We start from the raw sequence: 22007 nt of genomic DNA on the forward strand, positions 1-22007 counted from the left end.
TAAAAATGATACCTCACTTGTGTGGGTAGTCCTAACGCCCGCGACAGGAAATGTTCCAAAACACAAAGTGGGCACATCCCATTATTTGACAGAAAACAGAGCTGTTTTTTGCAAAGTGCCTACCTGTAGATTTTGGCCTCTAGTTCAGCCGGCACCTAGGGAAACCTACCAAACCTGTGCATTTTTGAAAACTAGAGACCTAGGGGAATCGAAGATGGGGTGACTTGTGGGGCTCTGACCAGGTTCTGTTACCCATAATCCTTTGCAAACCTCACAATTTTGCTAAAAAAACATATTTTCCTCACATTTCAGTGACAGAAAATTCTGGAATCTGAGAGGAGACACAAATTTCCTTCCACCCAGCGTTCCCCAAGTCTTCCGATAAAAATGATACCTCACTTGTGTGGGTAGTCCTAGCGCCCGCGACAGGAAATGTCCCAAAACTCAAAGTGGGCACATTCCTTTTTTTGACAGAAAACAGAGCTGTTTTTTGCAAAGTGCCTACCTGTAGATTTTGGCCTCTACCTCAGCCGGCACCTAGGGAAACCTACCAAATCTGTGCATTTCTGAAAACTAGAGACCTAGGGGAATCCAAGATGGGGTGACTTGTGGGGCTCTGACCAGGTTCTGTTACCCAGAATCCCTTGCAAACCTCAAAATTTGGCAAAAAAACATATTTTCCTCACATTTCGGTGACAGAAAGTTCTGGAATCTGAGAGGAGCCACAAATTTTCTTCCACCCAGCGTTTCCCCAAGTCTCCCGATAAAAATGGTACCTCACTTGTGTGGTTAGACCTAGCGCCCGCGACAGGATATGCCCCAAAACACAACGTGGACACATCACACAAAACAGAGCTGTTTTTTGCAAAGTGCCTACCTGTAGATTTTGGCCTCTAGCTCAGCCGGCACCTAGGGAAACCTACCAAATCTGAGCATTTCTTAAAACTAGAGACCTAGGGGAATCCAAGATGGGGTGACTTGTGGGGCTCTGACCAGGTTCTGTTACCCAGAATCCTTTGCAAACCTCAAAATTTGGCTAAAAAAACACATTTTCCTCACAATTCGGTGACAGAAAGTTCTGGAATCTGAGAGGAGCCACAAATTTCCTTCCATCCAGCGTTCCCCTAAGTATTCCGATAAAAATGATACCTCACTTGTGTGGGTAGTCCTAGCGCCCGCGACAGGAAATGTTCCAAAACACAAAGTGGGCACATCCCATTTTTTGACAGAAAACAGAGCTGTTTTTTGCAAAGTGCCTACCTGTAGATTTTGGCCTCTAGCTCAGCCGGCACCTAGGGAAACCTACCAAACCTGTGCATTTCTGAAAACTAGAGACCTAGGGGAATCCAAGATGGGGTGACTTGTGGGGCTCTGACCAGGTTCTCTTACCCATAATCCTTTGCAAACCTCACAATTTGGCTAAAAAAACATATTTTCCTCACTTTTCGGTGACAGAAAGTCCTGGAATCTGAGAGGAGCCACAAATTTCCTTCCACCCAGCGTTCCCCCAAGTATTCCGATAAAAATGATACCTCACTTGTGTGGGTAGTCCTAGCGCCCGCAAGAGGAAATGTCCCAAAACACAAAGTGGGCACATTCCTTTTTTTGACAGAAAACAGAGCTGTTTTTTGCAAAGTGGCTACCTGTAGATTTTGGCCTCTAGCTCAGCCGGCACCTAGGGAAACCTACCAAACCTGTGCATTTCTGAAAACCAGAGACCTAGAGGAATCCAGGATGGGGTGCCTTGTGGGGCTCTGACCAGGTTCTGTTACCCAGAATCCTTTGCAAACCTCAACATTTGGCTAAAAAAACATATTTTCCTCACATTTCGGTGACAGAAAGTTCTGGAATCTGAGAGGAGCCACAAATTTCCTTCCACCCAGCGTTTCCCCAAGTCTCCCGATCAAAATGGTACCTCTCTTGTGTGGACAGACCTAGCGCCCGCGACAGGATATGCCACAAAACACAACGTGGACACATCACACAAAACAGAGCTGTTTTTTGCAAAGTGCCTACCTGTAGATTTTGGCCTCTAGCTCAGCCGGCACCTAGGGAAACCTACCAAACCTGTGCATTTTTTAAAACTAGAGACCTAGGGGAATCCAAGATGGGGTGACTTGTGGGGCTCTGACCAGGTTCTGTTACCCATAATCCTTTGCAAATCTCAGAATTTGGCTAAAAAAACACATTTTCCTCACATTTCGGTGACAGAAAGTACTGGAATCTGAGAGGAGCCACAAATTTCCTTCCACCCAGCATTCCCCCAAGTATTCCGATAAAAATGATACCTCACTTGTGTGGGTAGTCCTAGCGCACGCGACAGGAAATGTTCCAAAACACAAAGTGGGCACATCCCATTTTTTGACAGAAAACAGAGCTGATTTTTGCAAAGTGCCTACCTGTAGATTTTGGCCTCTAGCTCAGCCGGCACCTAGGGAAACCTACCAAACCTGTGCATTTCTGAAAACTAGAGACCTAGGGGAATCCAAGATGGGGTGACTTGTGGGGCTCTGACCAGGTTCTGTTACCCAGAATCCCTTGCAAACCTCAACATTTGGCTAAAAAAACATATTTTCCTCACATTTCGGTGACAGAAAGTTCTGGAATCTGAGAGGAGCCACAAATTTCCTTCCACCCAGCATTTCCCCAAGTCTCCCGATAAAAATGGTACCTCACTTGTGTGGGTAGACCTAGCGCCCGCGACAGGAAATGTTCCAAACCACAAAGTGGGCACATCCCATTTTTTGACAGAAAACAGAGCTGTTTTTTGCAAAGTGCCTACCTGTAGATTTTGGCCTGTAGCTCAGCCGGCACCTAGGGAAACCTACCAAACCTGTGCATTTTTGAAAACTAGAGACCTAGGGGAATTTAAGATGGGGTGACTTGTGGGGCTCTGACCAGGTTCTGTTACCCATAATCCTTTGCAAACCGCAAAATTTGGCTAAAAAAACATATTTTCCTCACATTTCGGTGACAGAAAGTTCTGGAATCTGAGAGGAGCCACAAATTTCCTTCCACCCAGCGTTCCCCCAAGTATTCCGATAAAAATGATACCTCACTTGTGTGGGTAGTCCTAGCGCCCGCGACAGGAAATGTTCCAAAACACAAAGTGGGCACATCCCATTTTTTGACAGAAAACAGAGCTGTTTTTTGCAAAGTGCCTACCTGTAGATTTTGGCCTCTAGCTCAGACGGCACCTAGGGAAACCTACCAAACCTGTGCATTTTTGAAAACTAGAGACCTAGGGGAATTTAAGATGGGGTGACTTGTGGGGCTCTGACCGGCTTCTGTTACCCAGAATCCTTTGCAAAACTCAAAATATGGCTAAAAAAAAATATTTTCCTCATATTTCGGTGACAGAAAGTTCTGGAATCTGAGAGGAGCCACAAATTTCCTTCCACCCACCGTTCCCCCAAGTCTCCCGATAAAAATGGTACCTCACTTGTGTGGGTAGGCTTAGCGCCCGCGACAGGATATGCCCCAAAACACAACGTGGACACATCACAGAAAACAGAGCTGTTTTTGGCAAAGTGCCTACCTGTAGATTTTGGCATGTAGCTCAGCCGGCCCCTAGGGAAACCTACCAAACTTGTGCATTTTTGAAAACTAGAGACCTAGGGGAATCCAAGATGGGGTGACTTGTGGGGCTCTGACCAGGTTCTATTACCCAGAATCCTTTGCCAACCTCAGAATTTTGCTAAAAAAACACATTTTCCTCACATTTCGGTGACAGAAAGTTCTGGAATCTGAGAGGAGACACAAATTTCCTTCCACCCAGCGTTCCCCCAAGTCTTCCGATAAAAATTATACCTCACTTGTGTGGGTAGTCCTAGCGCCCGCGAGAGGAAATGTCCCAAAACACAAAGTGGGCACATTCCTTTTTTTGACAGAAAACAGAGCTGTTTTTTGCAAAGTGCCTACCTGTAGATTTTGGCCTCTAGCTCAGTCGGCACCTAGGGAAACCTACCAAACCTGTGCATTTCTGAAAACTAGAGACCTAGGGGAATCCAGGATGGGGTGACTTGTGGGGCTCTGACCAGGTTCTGTTACCTAAAATCCTTTGCAAACCTCAAAATTTGGCTAAAAAAACATATTTTCCTCACATTTCGGTGACAGAAAGTTCTGGAATCTGAGAGGAACCACAAATTTCCTTCCACCCAGCGTTTCCCCAAGTCTCCCGATAAAAATGGTACCTCACTTGTGTGGGTAGACCTAGCACCCGCGACAGGATGTGCCCCAAAACACAACGTGGACACATCACACAAAACAGAGCTGTTTTTTGCAAAGTGCCTACCTGTAGATTTTGGCTTCTAGCTCAGCCGGCACCTAGGGAAACCTAACAAATCTGTGCATTTCTTAAAACTAGAGACCTAGGGGAATCCAAGATGGGGTGACTTGTGGGGCTCTGACCAGGTTCTGTTACCCAGAATCCTTTGCAAACCTCAAAATATGGCTAAAAAAACATATTTTCCTCACATTTCGGTGACAGAAAGTTCTGGAATCTGAGAGGAGCCACAAATTTCCTTCCACCCAGCGTTTCCCCAAGTCTCCCGATAAAAATGGTACCTCACTTGTGTGGGTAGACCTAGCGCCCGTGACAGGATATGCCCCAAAACACAACATGGACACATCACACAAAACAGAGCAGTTTTTTGCAAAGTGCCTACCTGTAGATTTTGGCCTCTAGCTCAGCCGGCACCTAGGGAAACCTAACAAATCTGTGCATTTCTTAAAACTAGAGACCTAGGGGAATCCAAGATGGGGTGACTTGTGGGGCTCTGACCAGGTTCTGTTACCCAGAATCCTTTGCAAACCTCAAAATTTGGCTAAAAAAACAAACACATTTTCCTCAAATTTCGGTGACAGAAAGTTCTGGAATCTGAGAGGAGCCACAAATTTCCTTCCACCCAGCGTTCCCCCAAGTATTCCGATAAAAATGATACCTCACTTGTGTGCGTAGTCCTAGCGCCCGCGACAGGAAATGTTCCAAAACACAAAGTGGGCACATCCCATTTTTTTTACAGAAAACAGAGCTGTTTTTTGCAAAGTGCCTACCTGTAGATTTTGGCCTCTAGCTCAGCCGGCACCTAGGGAAACCTACCAAACCTGTGCATTTTTTAAAACTAGAAACCTAGGGGAATCCAAGATGGGGTGACTTGTGGGGCTCTGACCAGGTTCTGTTACCCAGAATCCTTTGCAAACCTCAAAATTTGGCTAAAAAAACATATTTTACTCACATTTCGGTGACAGAAAGTTCTGGAATCGAAGAGGAGCCACAAATTTCCTTCCACCCACTGTTCCCCCAAGTCTCCCGGTAAAAATGGTACCTCACTTGTGTGGGTAGGCTTAGCGCCCGCGACAGGATATGCCCCAAAACACAACGTGGACACATCACAGAAAACAGAGCTGTTTTTGGCAAAGTGCCTACCTGTAGATTTGGGCCTGTAACTCAGCCGGCCCCTAGGGAAACCTACCAAACCTGTGCATTTTTGAAAACTAGAGACCTAGGGGAATCCAAGATGGGGTGACTTGTGGGGCTCTAACCAGGTTCTGTTACCCAGAATCCTTTGCAAACCTCAAAATTTGGCTAAAAAAACATATTTTCCTCACATTTCGGTGACAGAAAGTTCTGGAATCTGAGAGGAGACACAAATTTCCTTCCACCCAGCGTTCCCCCAAGTCTTCCGATAAAAATGATACCTCACTTGTGTGGGTAGTCCTAGCGCCCGTGACAGGAAATGTCCCAAAACACAAAGTGGGCACATTCCTTTTTTTGACAGAAAACAGAGCTGTTTTTTGCAAAGTGCCTACCTGTAGATTTTGGCCTCTAGCTCAGCCGGCACCTAGGGAAACCTACCAAACCTGTGCATTTCTGAAAACTAGAGACCTAGGGGAATCCAAGATGGGGTGACTTGTGGGGCTCTGACCAGGTTCTGTTACCCATAATCCTTTGCAAACCTCACAATTTGGCTAAAAAAACATATTTTCCTCACATTTCGGTGACAAAAAGTCCTGGAATCTGAGAGGAGCCACAAATTTCCTTCCACCCAGCGTTCCCCCAAGTATTCCGATAAAAATGATACCTCACTTGTGTGGGTAGTCCTAGCGCCCGCAAGAGGAAATGTCCCAAAACACAAAGTGGGCACATTCCTTTTTTTGACAGAAAACAGAGCTGTTTTTTGCAAAGTGGCTACCTGTAGATTTTGGCCTCTAGCTCAGCCGGCACAGAGGGAAACCTACCAAACCTGTGCATTTCTGAAAACCAGAGACCTAGAGGAATCCAGGATGGGGTGCCTTGTGGGGCTCTGACCAGGTTCTGTTACCCAGAATCCTTTGCAAACCTCAAAATATGGCTAAAAAAACATATTTTCCTCACATTTCGGTGACAGAAAGTTCTGGAATCTGAGAGGAGCCACAAATTTCCTTCCACCCAGCGTTTCCCCAAGTCTCCCGATAAAAATGGTACCTCACTTGTGTGGGTAGACCTAGCGCCCGTGACAGGATATGCCCCAAAACACAACGTGGACACATCACACAAAACAGAGCAGTTTTTTGCAAAGTGCCTACCTGTAGATTTTGGCCTCTAGCTCAGCCGGCACCTAGGGAAACCTAACAAATCTGTGCATTTCTTAAAACTAGAGACCTAGGGGAATCCAAGATGGGGTGACTTGTGGGGCTCTGACCAGGTTCTGTTACCCAGAATCCTTTGCAAACCTCAAAATTTGGCTAAAAAAACAAACACATTTTCCTCAAATTTCGGTGACAGAAAGTTCTGGAATCTGAGAGGAGCCACAAATTTCCTTCCACCCAGCGTTCCCCCAAGTATTCCGATAAAAATGATACCTCACTTGTGTGCGTAGTCCTAGCGCCCGCGACAGGAAATGTTCCAAAACACAAAGTGGGCACATCCCATTTTTTTTACAGAAAACAGAGCTGTTTTTTGCAAAGTGCCTACCTGTAGATTTTGGCCTCTAGCTCAGCCGGCACCTAGGGAAACCTACCAAACCTGTGCATTTTTGAAAACTAGAAACCTAGGGGAATCCAAGATGGGGTGACTTGTGGGGCTCTGACCAGGTTCTGTTACCCAGAATCCTTTGCAAACCTCAAAATTTGGCTAAAAAAACATATTTTACTCACATTTCGGTGACAGAAAGTTCTGGAATCGAAGAGGAGCCACAAATTTCCTTCCACCCACTGTTCCCCCAAGTCTCCCGGTAAAAATGGTACCTCACTTGTGTGGGTAGGCTTAGCGCCCGCGACAGGATATGCCCCAAAACACAACGTGGACACATCACAGAAAACAGAGCTGTTTTTGGCAAAGTGCCTACCTGTAGATTTGGGCCTGTAACTCAGCCGGCCCCTAGGGAAACCTACCAAACCTGTGCATTTTTTAAAACTAGAGACCTAGGGGAATCCAAGATGGGGTGACTTGTGGGGCTCTAACCAGGTTCTGTTACCCAGAATCCTTTGCAAACCTCAAAATTTGGCTAAAAAAACATATTTTCCTCACATTTCGGTGACAGAAAGTTCTGGAATCTGAGAGGAGACACAAATTTCCTTCCACCCAGCGTTCCCCCAAGTCTTCCGATAAAAATGATACCTCACTTGTGTGGGTAGTCCTAGCGCCCGTGACAGGAAATGTCCCAAAACACAAAGTGGGCACATTCCTTTTTTTGACAGAAAACAGAGCTGTTTTTTGCAAAGTGCCTACCTGTAGATTTTGGCCTCTAGCTCAGCCGGCACCTAGGGAAACCTACCAAACCTGTGCATTTCTGAAAACTAGAGACCTAGGGGAATCCAAGATGGGTTGACTTGTGGGGCTCTGACCAGGTTCTGTTACCCAGAATCCTTTGCAAACCTCAAAATTTGGCTAAAAAAACATATTTTACTCACATTTCGGTGACAGAAAGTTCTGGAATCTGAGAGGAGCCACAAATTTCCTACCACCCAGCGTTTCCCCTAGTCTCCCGATAAAAATGGTACCTCACTTGTGTGAGTAGACCTAGCGCCCGCAACAGGATATGCCCCAAAACACAACGTGGACACATCACACAAAACAGAGCTGTTTTTTGCAAAGTGCCTACCTGTAGATTTTGACCTCTAGCTCAGCCGGCACCTAGGGAAACCTACCAAATCTGTGCATTTCTTAAAACTAGAGACCTAGGGGAATCCAAGATAGGGTGACTTGTGGGGTTCTGACCAGGTTCTGTTACCCAGAATCCTTTGCAAACCTCAAAATTTGGCTAAATAAACACATTTTCCTCACAATTCGGTGACAGAAAGTTCTGGAATCTGAGAGGAGCCACAAATTTCCTTCCACCCAGCGTTCCCCTAAGTATTCCGATAAAAATGATACCTCACTTGTGTGGGTAGTCTTAGCGCCCGCGACAGGAAATGTTCCAAAACACAAAGTGGGCACATCCCATTTTTTGACAGAAAACAGAGCTGTTTTTTGCAAAGTGCCTACCTGTAGATTTTGGCCTCTAGCTCAGCCGGCACCTAGGGAAACCTACCAAACCTGTGCATTTTTGAAAACTAGAGACCTAGGGGAATGTAAGATGGGGTGACTTGTGGGGCTCTGACCAGGTTCTGTTACCCATAATCCTTTGCAAACCTCACAATTTGGTTAAAAAAACATATTTTCCTCACATTTCGGTGACAGAAAGTCCTGGAATCTGAGAGGAGCCACAAATGTCCTTCCACCCAGCGTTCCCCCAAGTATTCCGATAAAAGTGATACCTCACTTGTGTGGGTAGTCCTAGCGCCCGCGAGAGGAAATGTCCCAAAACACAAAGTGGGCACATTCCTTTTTTTGACAGAAAACAGAGCTGTTTTTTGCAAAGTGCCTACCTGTAGATTTTGGCCTCTAGCTCAGCCGGCGCCTAGGGAAACCTACCAAACCTGTGCATTTCTGAAAACTAGAGACCTAGGGGAATCCAGGATGGGGTGCCTTGTGGGGCTCTGACCAGGTTCTGTTACCCAGAATCCTTTGCAAACCTCAAAATTTGGCTAAAAAAACATATTTTCCTCACATTTCGGTGACAGAAAGTTCTGGAATCTGAGAGGAGCCACAAATTTCCTTCCACCCAGCGTTTCCCCAAGTCTCCCGATAAAAATGGTACCTCACTTGTGTGGGTAGACCTAGCGCCCGCGACAGGATATGCCCCAAAACACAACGTGGACACATCACACAAAACAGAGCTGTTTTTTGCAAAGTGCCCACCTGTAGATTTTGGCCTCTAGCTCAGCCGGCACCTAGGGAAACCTACCAAACCTGTGCATTTCTGAAAACTAGAGACCTAGGGGAATCCAAGATGGGGTGACTTGTGGGGCTCTGACCAGGTTCTGTTACCCATAATCCTTTGCAAACCTCACAATTTGGCTAAAAAAACATATTTTCCTCACATTTCGGTGACAGAAAGTGCTGGAATCTGAGAGGAGCCACAAATTTCCTTCCAGCCAGCGTTCCCCCAAGTATTCCGATAAAAGTGATACCTCACTTGTGTGGGTAGTCCTAGCGCCCGCGAGAGGAAATGTCCCAAAACACAAAGTGGGCACATTCCTTTTTTTGACAGAAAACAGAGCTGTTTTTTGCAAAGTGCCTACCTGTAGATTTTGGCCTCTAGCTCAGCCGGCACCTAGGGAAACCTACCAAACCTGTGCATTTTTGAAAACTAGAGACCTAGGGGCATCCAAGATGGGGTGACTTGTGGGGCTCTGACCAGGTTCTGTTACCCAGAATCCTTTGCAAACCTCAAAATATGACTAAAAAAACATATTTTCCTCACATTTCGGTGACAGAAAGTGCTGGAATCTGAGAGGAGCCACAAATTTCCTTCCAGCCAGCGTTCCCCCAAGTATTCCGATAAAAGTGATACCTCACTTGTGTGGGTAGTCCTAGCGCCCGCGAGAGGAAATGTCCCAAAACACAAAGTGGGCACATTCCTTTTTTTGACAGAAAACAGAGCTGTTTTTGGCAAAGTGCCTACCTGTAGATTTTGGCCTGTAGCTCAGCCGGCCCCTAGGGAATCCTACCAAACCTGTGCATTTTTGAAAACTAGAGACCTAGGGGAATCCAAGATGGGGTGACTTGTGGGGCTCTGATCAGGTTCTGTTACCCAGAATCCTTTGCAAACCTCAGAATTTGGCTAAAAAAACACATTTTCCTCACATTTCGGTGACAGAAAGTTCTGGAATCTGAGAGGAGACACAAATTTCCTTCCACCCAGCGTTCCCCCAAGTCTTCCGATAAAAATGATACCTCACTTGTGTGGGCAGTCCTAGCGCCCGTGACAGGAAATGTCCCAAAACACAAAGTGGGCACATTCCTTTTTTTGACAGAAAACAGAGCTGTTTTTTGCAAAGTGCCTACCTGTAGATTTTGGCCTCTAGCTCAGCCGGCACCTAGGGAAACCTACCAAACCTGTGCATTTCTGAAAACTAGAGACCTTGGGGAATCCAAGATGGGGTGACTTGTGGGGCTCTGACCAGGTTCTGTTACCCAGAATCCTTTGCAAACCTTAAAATTTGGCTAAAAAAACATATTTTACTCACATTTCGGTGACAGAAAGTTCTGGAATCTGAGAGGAGCCACAAATTTCCTACCACCCAGCGTTTCCCCAAGTCTCCCGATAAAAATGGTACCTCACTTGTGTGAGTAGACCTAGCGCCCGCAACAGGATATGCCCCAAAACACAACGTGGACACATCACAAAAAACAGAGCTGTTTTTTGCAAAGTGCCTACCTGTAGATTTTGGCCTCTAGCTCAGCCGGCACCTAGGGAAACCTACCAAATCTATGCATTTCTTAAAACTAGAGACCTAGGGGAATCCAAGAGGGCGTGACTTGTGGGGCTCTGACCAGGTTCTGTTACCCAGAATCCTTTGCAAACCTCAAAATTTGGCTAAAAAAACACATTTTCCTCACAATTCGGTGACAGAAAGTTCTGGAATCTGAGAGGAGCCACAAATTTCCTTCCACCCAGCGTTCCCCCAAGTATTCCGATAAAAATGATACCTCACTTGTGTGGGTAGTCCTAGCACCCGCGACAGGAAATGTTCCAAAACACAAAGTGGGCACATCCCATTTTTTGACAGAAAACAGAGCTGTTTTTTGCAAAGTGCTTACCTGTAGATTTTGGCCTCTAGCTGAGCCGGCACCTAGGGAAACCTACCAAACCTGTGCATTTTTTAAAACTAGAGACCTAGAGGAATCCAAGATGGGGTGACTTGTGGGGCTCTGACCAGGTTCTGTTACCCATAATCCTTTGCAAACCTCAAAATTTGGCTAAAAAAACATATTTTCCTCGCATTTCAGTGACAGAAAGTTCTGGAATCTGAGAGGAGCCACAAATTTCCTTCCACCCAGTGTTCCCCCAAGTATTCCGATAAAAATGATACCTCACTTGTGTGGGTAGTCCTAGCGCCCGTGACAGGAAATGTTCCAAAACACAAAGTGGGCACATCCCATTTTTTGACAGAAAACAGAGCTGTTTTTTGCAAATTGCCTACCTGTAGATTTTGGCCTCTAGCTCAGACGGCACCTAGGGAAACCTACCAAACCTGTGCATTTTTGAAAACTAGAGACCTAGGGGAATTTAAGATGGGGTGACTTGTGGGGCTCTGACCAGGTTCTGTTACCCAGAATCCTTTGCAAACCTCAAAATTTGGCTAAAAAAACATATTTTCCTCACATTTCGGTGACAGAAAGTTCTGGAATCTGAGAGGAGCCACAAATTTCCTTCCACCCAGCGTTTCCCCAAGTCTCCCGATAAAAATGGTACCTCACTTGTGTGGGTAGACCTAGCGCCCGCGACAGGAAATGTTCCAAAACACAAAGTGGGCACATCCCATTTTTTGACAGAAACAGAGCTGTTTTTTGCAAAGTGCTTACCTGTAGATTTTGGCCTCTAGCTGAGCCGGCACCTAGGGAAACCTACCAAACCTGTGCATTTTTTAAAACTAGAGACCTAGAGGAATCCAAGATGGGGTGACTTGTGGGGCTCTGACCAGGTTCTGTTACCCATAATCCTTTGCAAACCTCAAAATTTGGCTAAAAAAACATATTTTCCTCGCATTTCAGTGACAGAAAGTTCTGGAATCTGAGAGGAGCCACAAATTTCCTTCCACCCAGTGTTCCCCCAAGTATTCCGATAAAAATGATACCTCACTTGTGTGGGTAGTCCTAGCGCCCGTGACAGGAAATGTTCCAAAACACAAAGTGGGCACATCCCATTTTTTGACAGAAAACAGAGCTGTTTTTTGCAAATTGCCTACCTGTAGATTTTGGCCTCTAGCTCAGACGGCACCTAGGGAAACCTACCAAACCTGTGCATTTTTGAAAACTAGAGACCTAGGGGAATTTAAGATGGGGTGACTTGTGGGGCTCTGACCAGGTTCTGTTACCCAGAATCCTTTGCAAACCTCAAAATTTGGCTAAAAAAACATATTTTCCTCACATTTCGGTGACAGAAAGTTCTGGAATCTGAGAGGAGCCACAAATTTCCTTCCACCCAGCGTTTCCCCAAGTCTCCCGATAAAAATGGTACCTCACTTGTGTGGGTAGACCTAGCGCCCGCGACAGGATATGCCCCAAAACACAACGTGGACACATCACACAAAACAGAGCTGTTTTTTGCAAAGTGCCCACCTGTAGATTTTGGCCTCTAGCTCAGCCGGCACCTAGGGAAACCTACCAAACCTGTGCATTTCTGAAAACTAGAGACCTAGGGGAATCCAAGATGGGGTGACTTGTGGGGCTCTGACCAGGTTCTGTTACCCATAATCATTTGCAAACCTCACAATTTGGCTAAAAAAACATATTTTCCTCACATTTCGGTGACAGAAAGTCCTGGAATCTGAGAGGAGCCACAAATGTCCTTCCACCCAGCGTTCCCCCAAGTATTCCGATAAAAGTGATACCTCACTTGTGTGGGTAGTCCTAGCGCCCGCGAGAGGAAATGTCCCAAAACACAAAGTGGGCACATTCCTTTTTTTGACAGAAAACAGAGCTGTTTTTTGCAAAGTGCCTACCTGTAGATTTTGGCCTCTAGCTCAGCCGGCGCCTAGGGAAACCTACCAAACCTGTGCATTTCTGAAAACTAGAGACCTAGGGGAATCCAAGATGGGGTGCCTTGTGGGGCTCTGACCAGGTTCTGTTACCCAGAATCCTTTGCAAACCTCAAAATTTGGCTAAAAAAACATATTTTCCTCACATTTCGGTGACAGAAAGTTCTGGAATCTGAGAGGAGCCACAGATTTCCTTCCACCCAGCGTTTCCCCAAGTCTCCCGATAAAAATGGTACCTCACTTGTGTGGGTAGACCTAGCGCCCGCGACAGGATATGCCCCAAAACACAACGTGGACACATCACACAAAACAGAGCTGTTTTTTGCAAAGTGCCCACCTGTAGATTTTGGCCTCTAGCTCAGCCGGCACCTAGGGAGACCTACCAAACCTGTGCATTTCTGAAAACTAGAGACCTAGGGGAATCCAAGATGGGGTGACTTGTGGGGCTCTGACCAGGTTCTGTTACCCATAATCCTTTGCAAACCTCACAATTTGGCTAAAAAAACATATTTTCCTCACATTTCGGTGACAGAAAGTCCTGGAATCTGAGAGGAGCCACAAATTTCCTTCCACCCAGCGTTCCCCCAAGTATTCCGATAAAAGTGATACCTCACTTGTGTGGGTAGTCCTAGCGCCCGCGAGAGGAAATGTCCCAAAACACAAAGTGGGCACATTCCTTTTTTTGACAGAAAACAGAGCTGTTTTTTGCAAAGTGCCTACCTGTAGATTTTGGCCTCTAGCTCAGCCGGCACCTGGGGAAACCTACCAAACCTGTGCATTTTTGAAAACTAGAGACCTAGGGGAATCCAAGATGGGGTGACTTGTGGGGCTCTGACCAGGTTCTGTTTAACAGAATCCTTTGCAAACCTCAAAATATGACTAAAAAAACATATTTTCCTCACATTTCGGTGACAGAAAGTTCTGGAATCTGAGAGGAGCCACAAATTTCCTTCCACCCACTGTTCCCCCAAGTCTCGCGGTAAAAATGGTACCTCACTTGTGTGGGTAGGCTTAGCGCCCGCGACAGGATATGCACCAAAACACAACGTGGACATATCACAGAAAACAGAGCTGTTTTTGGCAAAGTGCCTACCTGTAGATCTTGGCCTGTAGCTCAGCCGGCCCCTAGGGAATCCTACCAAACCTGTGCATTTCTGAAAACTAGAGACCTAGGGGAATCCAAGATGGGGTGACTTGTGGGGTTCTGACCAGGTTCTGTTACCCATAATCATTTGCAAACCTCACAATTTGGCTAAGAAAACATATTTTCCTCACATTTCGGTGACAGAAAGTCCTGGAATCTGAGAGGAGCCACAAATGTCCTTCCACCCAGCGTTCCCCCAAGTATTCCGATAAAAGTGATACCTCACTTGTGTGGGTAGTCCTAGCGCCCGCGAGAGGAAATGTCCCAAAACACAAAGTGGGCACATTCCTTTTTTTGACAGAAAACAGAGCTGTTTTTTGCAAAGTGCCTACCTGTAGATTTTGGCCTCTAGCTCAGCCGGCGCCTAGGGAAACCTACCAAACCTGTGCATTTCTGAAAACTAGAGACCTAGGGGAATCCAAGATGGGGTGCCTTGTGGGGCTCTGACCAGGTTCTGTTACCCAGAATCCTTTGCAAACCTCAAAATTTGGCTAAAAAAACATATTTTCCTCACATTTCGGTGACAGAAAGTTCTGGAATCTGAGAGGAGCCACAGATTTCCTTCCACCCAGCGTTTCCCCAAGTCTCCCGATAAAAATGGTACCTCACTTGTGTGGGTAGACCTAGCGCCCGCGACAGGATATGCCCCAAAACACAACGTGGACACATCACACAAAACAGAGCTGTTTTTTGCAAAGTGCCCACCTGTAGATTTTGGCCTCTAGCTCAGCCGGCACCTAGGGAGACCTACCAAACCTGTGCATTTCTGAAAACTAGAGACCTAGGGGAATCCAAGATGGGGTGACTTGTGGGGCTCTGACCAGGTTCTGTTACCCATAATCCTTTGCAAACCTCACAATTTGGCTAAAAAAAACATATTTTCCTCACATTTCGGTGACAGAAAGTCCTGGAATCTGAGAGGAGCCACAAATTTCCTTCCACCCAGCGTTCCCCCAAGTATTCCGATAAAAGTGATACCTCACTTGTGTGGGTAGTCCTAGCGCCCGCGAGAGGAAATGTCCCAAAACACAAAGTGGGCACATTCCTTTTTTTGACAGAAAACAGAGCTGTTTTTTGCAAAGTGCCTACCTGTAGATTTTGGCCTCTAGCTCAGCCGGCACCTGGGGAAACCTACCAAACCTGTGCATTTTTGAAAACTAGAGACCTAGGGGAATCCAAGATGGGGTGACTTGTGGGGCTCTGACCAGGTTCTGTTTAACAGAATCCTTTGCAAACCTCAAAATATGACTAAAAAAACATATTTTCCTCACATTTCGGTGACAGAAAGTTCTGGAATCTGAGAGGAGCCACAAATTTCCTTCCACCCACTGTTCCCCCAAGTCTCGCGGTAAAAATGGTACCTCACTTGTGTGGGTAGGCTTAGCGCCCGCGACAGGATATGCACCAAAACACAACGTGGACATATCACAGAAAACAGAGCTGTTTTTGGCAAAGTGCCTACCTGTAGATCTTGGCCTGTAGCTCAGCCGGCCCCTAGGGAATCCTACCAAACCTGTGCATTTTTGAAAACTAGAGACCTAGGGGAATCCAAGATGGGGTGACTTGTGGGGCTCTGATCAGGTTCTGTTACCCAGAATCCTTTGCAAACCTCAGAATTTGGCTAAAAAAACACATTTTCCTCACATTTCGGTGACAGAAAGTTCTGGAATCTGAGAGGAGACACAAATTTCCTTCCACCCAGCGTTCCCCCAAGTCTTCCGATAAAAATGATACCTCACTTGTGTGGGCAGTCCTAGCGCCCGTGACAGGAAATGTCCCAAAACACAAAGTGGGCACATTCCTTTTTTTGACAGAAAACAGAGCTGTTTTTTGCAAAGTGCCTACCTGTAGATTTTGGCCTCTAGCTCAGCCGGCACCTAGGGAAACCTACCAAACCTGTGCATTTCTGAAAACTAGAGACCTTGGGGAATCCAAGATGGGGTGACTTGTGGGGCTCTGACCAGGTTCTGTTACCCAGAATCCTTTGCAAACCTTTAAATTTGGCTAAAAAAACATATTTTACTCACATTTCGGTGACAGAAAGTTCTGGAATCTGAGAGGAGCCACAAATTTCCTACCACCCAGCGTTTCCCCAAGTCTCCCGATAAAAATGGTACCTCACTTGTGTGAGTAGACCTAGCGCCCGCAACAGGATATGCCCCAAAACACAACGTGGACACATCACAAAAAACAGAGCTGTTTTTTGCAAAGTGCCTACCTGTAGATTTTGGCCTCTAGCTCAGCCGGCACCTAGGGAAACCTACCAAATCTGTGCATTTCTTAAAACTAGAGACCTAGGGGAATCCAAGAGGGCGTGACTTGTGGGGCTCTGACCAGGTTCTGTTACCCAGAATCCTTTGCAAACCTCAAAATTTGGCTAAAAAAACACATTTTCCTCACAATTCGGTGACAGAAAGTTCTGGAATCTGAGAGGAGCCACAAATTTCCTTCCACCCAGCGTTCCCCCAAGTATTCCGATAAAAATGATACCTCACTTGTGTGGGTAGTCCTAGCGCCCGCGACAGGAAATGTTCCAAAACACAAAGTGGGCACATCCCATTTTTTGACAGAAAACAGAGCTGTTTTTTGCAAAGTGCTTACCTGTAGATTTTGGCCTCTAGCTGAGCCGGCACCTAGGGAAACCTACCAAACCTGTGCATTTTTTAAAACTAGAGACCTAGAGGAATCCAAGATGGGGTGACTTGTGGGGCTCTGACCAGGTTCTGTTACCCATAATCCTTTGCAAACCTCAAAATTTGGCTAAAAAAACATATTTTCCTCGCATTTCAGTGACAGAAAGTAATGGAATCTGAGAGGAGCCACAAATTTCCTTCCACCCAGCGTTCCCCCAAGTATTCCGATAAAAATGATACCTCACTTGTGTGGGTAGTCCTAGCGCCCGTGACAGGAAATGTTCCAAAACACAAAGTGGGCACATCCCATTTTTTGACAGAAAACAGAGCTGTTTTTTGCAAATTGCCTACCTGTAGATTTTGGCCTCTAGCTCAGACGGCACCTAGGGAAACCTACCAAACCTGTGCATTTTTTAAAACTAGAGACCTAGGGGAATTTAAGATGGGGTGACTTGTGGGGCTCTGACCAGGTTCTGTTACCCAGAATCCTTTGCAAACCTCAAAATATGGCTAAAAAAACATATTTTCCTCACATTTCGGTGACAGAAAGTTCTGGAATCTGAGAGGAGCCACAAATTTCCTTCCACCCACCGTTCCCCCAAGTCTCCCGATAAAAATGGTACCTCACTTGTGTGGGTAGGCTTAGCGCCCGCAACAGGATATGCCCCAAAACACAACGTGGACACATCACAGAAAACAGAGCTGTTTTTTGCAAAGTGCCTACCTGTAGATTTTGGCCTCTAGCTCAGCCGGCACCTAGGGAAACCTACCAAACCTGTGCATTTCTGAAAACTAGAGACCTAGGGGAATCCAAGATGGGGTGACTTGTGGGGCTCTGACCAGGTTCTGTTACCCAGAATCCCTTGCAAACCTCAAAATTTGGCTAAAAAAACATATTTTCCTCACATTTCGGTGACAGAAAGTTCTGGAATCTGAGAGGAGCCACAAATGTCCTTCCACCCAGCATTTCCCCAAGTCTCCCGATAAAAATGGTACCTCACTTGTGTGGGTAGACCTAGCGCCCGCGACAGGATATGCCTCAAAACACAACGTGGACACATCACACAAAACAGAGCTGTTTTTTGCAAAGTGCCTACCTGTAGATTTTGGCCTCTAGCTCAGCCGGCACCTAGGGAAACCTACCAAATCTGAGCATTTCTTAAAACTAGAGACCTAGGGGAATCCAAGATGGGGTGACTTGTGGGGCTCTGACCAGGTTCTGTTACCCAGAATCCTTTGCAAACCTCAAAATTTGGCTAAAAAAACACATTTTCCTCACAATTCGGTGACAGAAAGTTCTGGAATCTGAGAGGAGCCACAAATTTCCTTCCATCCAGCGTTCCCCTAAGTATTCCGATAAAAATGATACCTCACTTGTGTGGGTAGTCCTAGCGTCCGCGACAGGAAATGTTCCAAAACACAAAGTGGGCACATCCCATTATTTGACAGAAAACAGAGCTGTTTTTTGCAAAGTGCCTACCTGTAGATTTTGGCCTCTAGCTCAGCCGGCACCTAGGGAAACCTACCAAACCTGTGCATTTTTGAAAACTAGAGACCTAGGGGAATCGAAGATGGGGTGACTTGTGGGGCTCTGACCAGGTTCTGTTACCCATAATCCTTTGCAAACCTCACAATTTGGCTAAAAAAACATATTTTCCTCACATTTCGGTGACAGAAAGTCCTGGAATCTGAGAGGAGCCACAAATTTCCTTCCACCCAGCGTTCCCCCAAGTATTCCGATAAAAATGATACCTCACTTGTGTGGGTAGTCCTAGCGCCCGCAAGAGGAAATGTCCCAAAACACAAAGTGGGCAATCCCATTATTTGACAGAAAACAGAGCTGTTTTTTGCAAAGTGGCTACCTGTAGATTTTGGCCTCTAGCTCAGCCGGCACCTAGGGAAACCTACCAAACCTGTGCATTTCTGAAAAACAGAGACCTAGGGGAATCCAGGATGGGGTGCCTTGTGGGGCTCTGACCAGGTTCTGTTACCCAGAATCCTTTGCAAACCTCAAAATTTGGCTAAAAAAACATATTTTCCTCACATTTCGGTGATAGAAAGTTCTGGAATCTGAGAGGAGCCACAAATTTCCTTCCACCCAGCGTTTCCCCAAGCCTCCCGATCAAAATGGTACCTTCACTTGTGTGGGTAGACCTAGCGCCCGCGACAGGATATGCCACAAAACACAACGTGGACACATCACACAAAACAGAGCTGTTTTTTGCAAAGTGCCTACCTGTAGATTTTGGCCTCTAGCTCAACCGGCACCTAGGGAAACCTACCAAACCTGTGCATTTTTGAAAACTAGAGACCTAGGGGAATCCAAGATGGGGTGACTTGTGGGGCTCTGACCAGGGTCTGTTACCCAGATCCTTTGCAAATCTCAGAATTTGGCTAAAAAAAACAAATTTTCCTCACATTTCGGTGACAGAAAGTTCTGGAATCTGAGAGGAGCCACAAATTTCCTTCCACCCAGCGTTCCCCCAAGTATTCCGATAAAAATTATACCTCACTTGTGTGGGTAGTCCTAGCGCCCGCGACAGGAAATGTTGCAAAACACAAAGTGGGCACATCCCATTTTTTGACAGAAAACAGAGCTGTTTTTTGCAAAGTGCCTACCTGTAGATTTTGGCCTCTAGCTCAGCCGGCACCTAGGGAAACCTACCAAACCTGTGCATTTTTTAAAACTAGAGACCTAGGGGAATCCAAGATGGGGTGACTTGTGGGGCTCTGACCAGGTTCTGTTACCCATAATCCTTTGCAAACCTCAAAATTTGGCTAAAAAAACATATTTTCCTCACATTTCGGTGACAGAAAGTTCTGGAATCTGAGAGGAGCCACAAATTTCCTTCCACCCAGCGTTCCCCCAAGTAGTCCGATAAAAATGATACCTCACTTGTGTGGGTAGGCTTAGCGCCCGCAACAGGATATGCCCCAAAACACAACGTGGACACATCACAGAAAACAGAGCTGTTTTTGGCAAAGTGCCTACCTGTAGAATTTGGCCTGTAGCTCAGCCGGCCCCTAGGGAAACCTACTAAACCTGTGCATTTTTGAAAACTAGAGACCTAGGGGAATCCAAGATGGGGTGACTTGTGGAGCTCTGACCAGGTTCTGTTACCCAGAATCCTTTGCAAACCTCAGAATTTGGCTAAAAAAACACATTTTCCTCACATTTCGGTGACAGAAAATTCTGGAATCTGAGAGGAGACACAAATTTCCTTCCACCCAGCGTTTCCCCAAGTCTCCCGATAAAAATGGTACCTCACTTGTGTGGGTAGACCTAGCGCCCGCAACAGGATATGCCCCAAAACACAACGTGGACACATCACACAAAACAGAGCTGTTTTTTGCAAAGTGCCTACCTGTAGATTTTGGCCTCTAGCTCAGCCGGCACCTAGGGAAACCTACCAAATCTGTGCATTTCTTAAAACTAGAGACCTAGGGGAATCCAAGAGGGCGTGACTTGTTGGGCTCTGACCAGGTTCTGTTACCCAGAATCCTTTGCAAACCTCAAAATTTGGCTAAAAAAACAAATTTTCCTCACAATTCGGTGACAGAAAGTTCTGGAATCTGAGAGGAGCCACAAATTTCCTTCCACCCAGCGTTCCCCCAAGTATTCCGATAAAAATGATACCTCACTTGTGTGGGTAGTCCTAGCGCCCGCGACAGGAAATGTTCCAAAACACAAAGTGGGCACATCCCATTTTTTGACAGAAAACAGAGCTGTTTTTTGCAAAGTGCCTACCTGTAGATTTTGGCCTCTAGCTGAGCCGGCACCTAGGGAAACCTACCAAACCTGTGCATTTTTGAAGACTAGAGACCTAGAGGAATCCAAGATGGGGTGACTTGTGGGGCTCTGACCAGGTTCTGTTACCCATAATCCTTTGCAAACCTCAAAATTTGGCTAAAAAAACATATTTTCCTCGCATTTCAGTGACAGAAAGTTCTGGAATCTGAGAGGAGCCACAAATTTCCTTCCACCCAGCGTTCCCCCAAGTATTCCGATAAAAATGATACCTCACTTGTGTGGGTAGTCCTAGCGCCCGTGACAGGAAATGTTCCAAAACACAAAGTGGGCACATCCCATTTTTTGACAGAAAACAGAGCTGTTTTTTGCAAAGTGCCTACCTGTAGATTTTGGCCTCTAGCTCAGACGGCACCTAGGGAAACCTACCAAACCTGTGCATTTTTGAAAACTAGAGACCTAGGGGAATTTAAGATGGGGTGACTTGTGGGGCTCTGACCAGGTTCTGTTACCCAGAATCCTTTGCAAACCTCAAAATATGGCTAAAAAAAACATATTTTCCTCACATTTCGGTGACAGAAAGTTCTGGAATCTGAGAGGAGCCACAAATTTCCTTCCACCCACCGTTCCCCCAAGTCTCCCGATAAAAATGGTACCTCACTTGTGTGGGTAGGCTTAGCGCCCGCAACAGGATATGCCCCAAAACACAACGTGGACACATCACAGAAAACAGAGCTGTTTTTTGCAAAGTGCCTACCTGTAGATTTTGGCCTCTAGCTCAGCCGGCACCTAGGGAAACCTACCAAACCTGTGCATTTCTGAAAACTAGAGACCTAGGGGAATCCAAGATGGGGTGACTTGTGGGGCTCTGACCAGGTTCTGTTACCCAGAATCCCTTGCAAACCTCAAAATTTGGCTAAAAAAACATATTTTCCTCACATTTCGGTGACAGAAAGTTCTGGAATCAGAGAGGAGCCACAAATTTCCTTCTACCCACCGTTCCTCCAAGTCTCCCGATAAAAATGGTACCTCACTTGTGTGGGTAGGCTTAGCGCCCGCAACAGGATATGCCCCAAAACACAACTTGGACACATCACAGAAAACAGAGCTGTTTTTTGCAAAGTGCCTACCTGTAGATTTTGGCCTCTAGCTTAGCCGGCACCTAGGGAAACCTACCAAATCTGAGCATTTCTTAAAACTAGAGACCTAGGGGAATCCAAGATGGGGTGACTTGTGGGGCTCTGACCAGGTTCTGTTACTCAGAATCCTTTGCAAACCTCAAAATTTGGCTAAAAAAACACATTTTCCTCACAATTCGGTGACAGAAAGTTCTGGAATCTGAGAGGAGCCACAAATTTCCTTCCATCCAGCGTTCCCCTAAGTATTCCGATAAAAATGATACCTCACTTGTGTG

Source organism: Pleurodeles waltl, chromosome 1_2, assembly GCF_031143425.1.
Source record: "Pleurodeles waltl isolate 20211129_DDA chromosome 1_2, aPleWal1.hap1.20221129, whole genome shotgun sequence".
NCBI lineage: Eukaryota > Metazoa > Chordata > Amphibia > Caudata > Salamandridae > Pleurodeles > Pleurodeles waltl.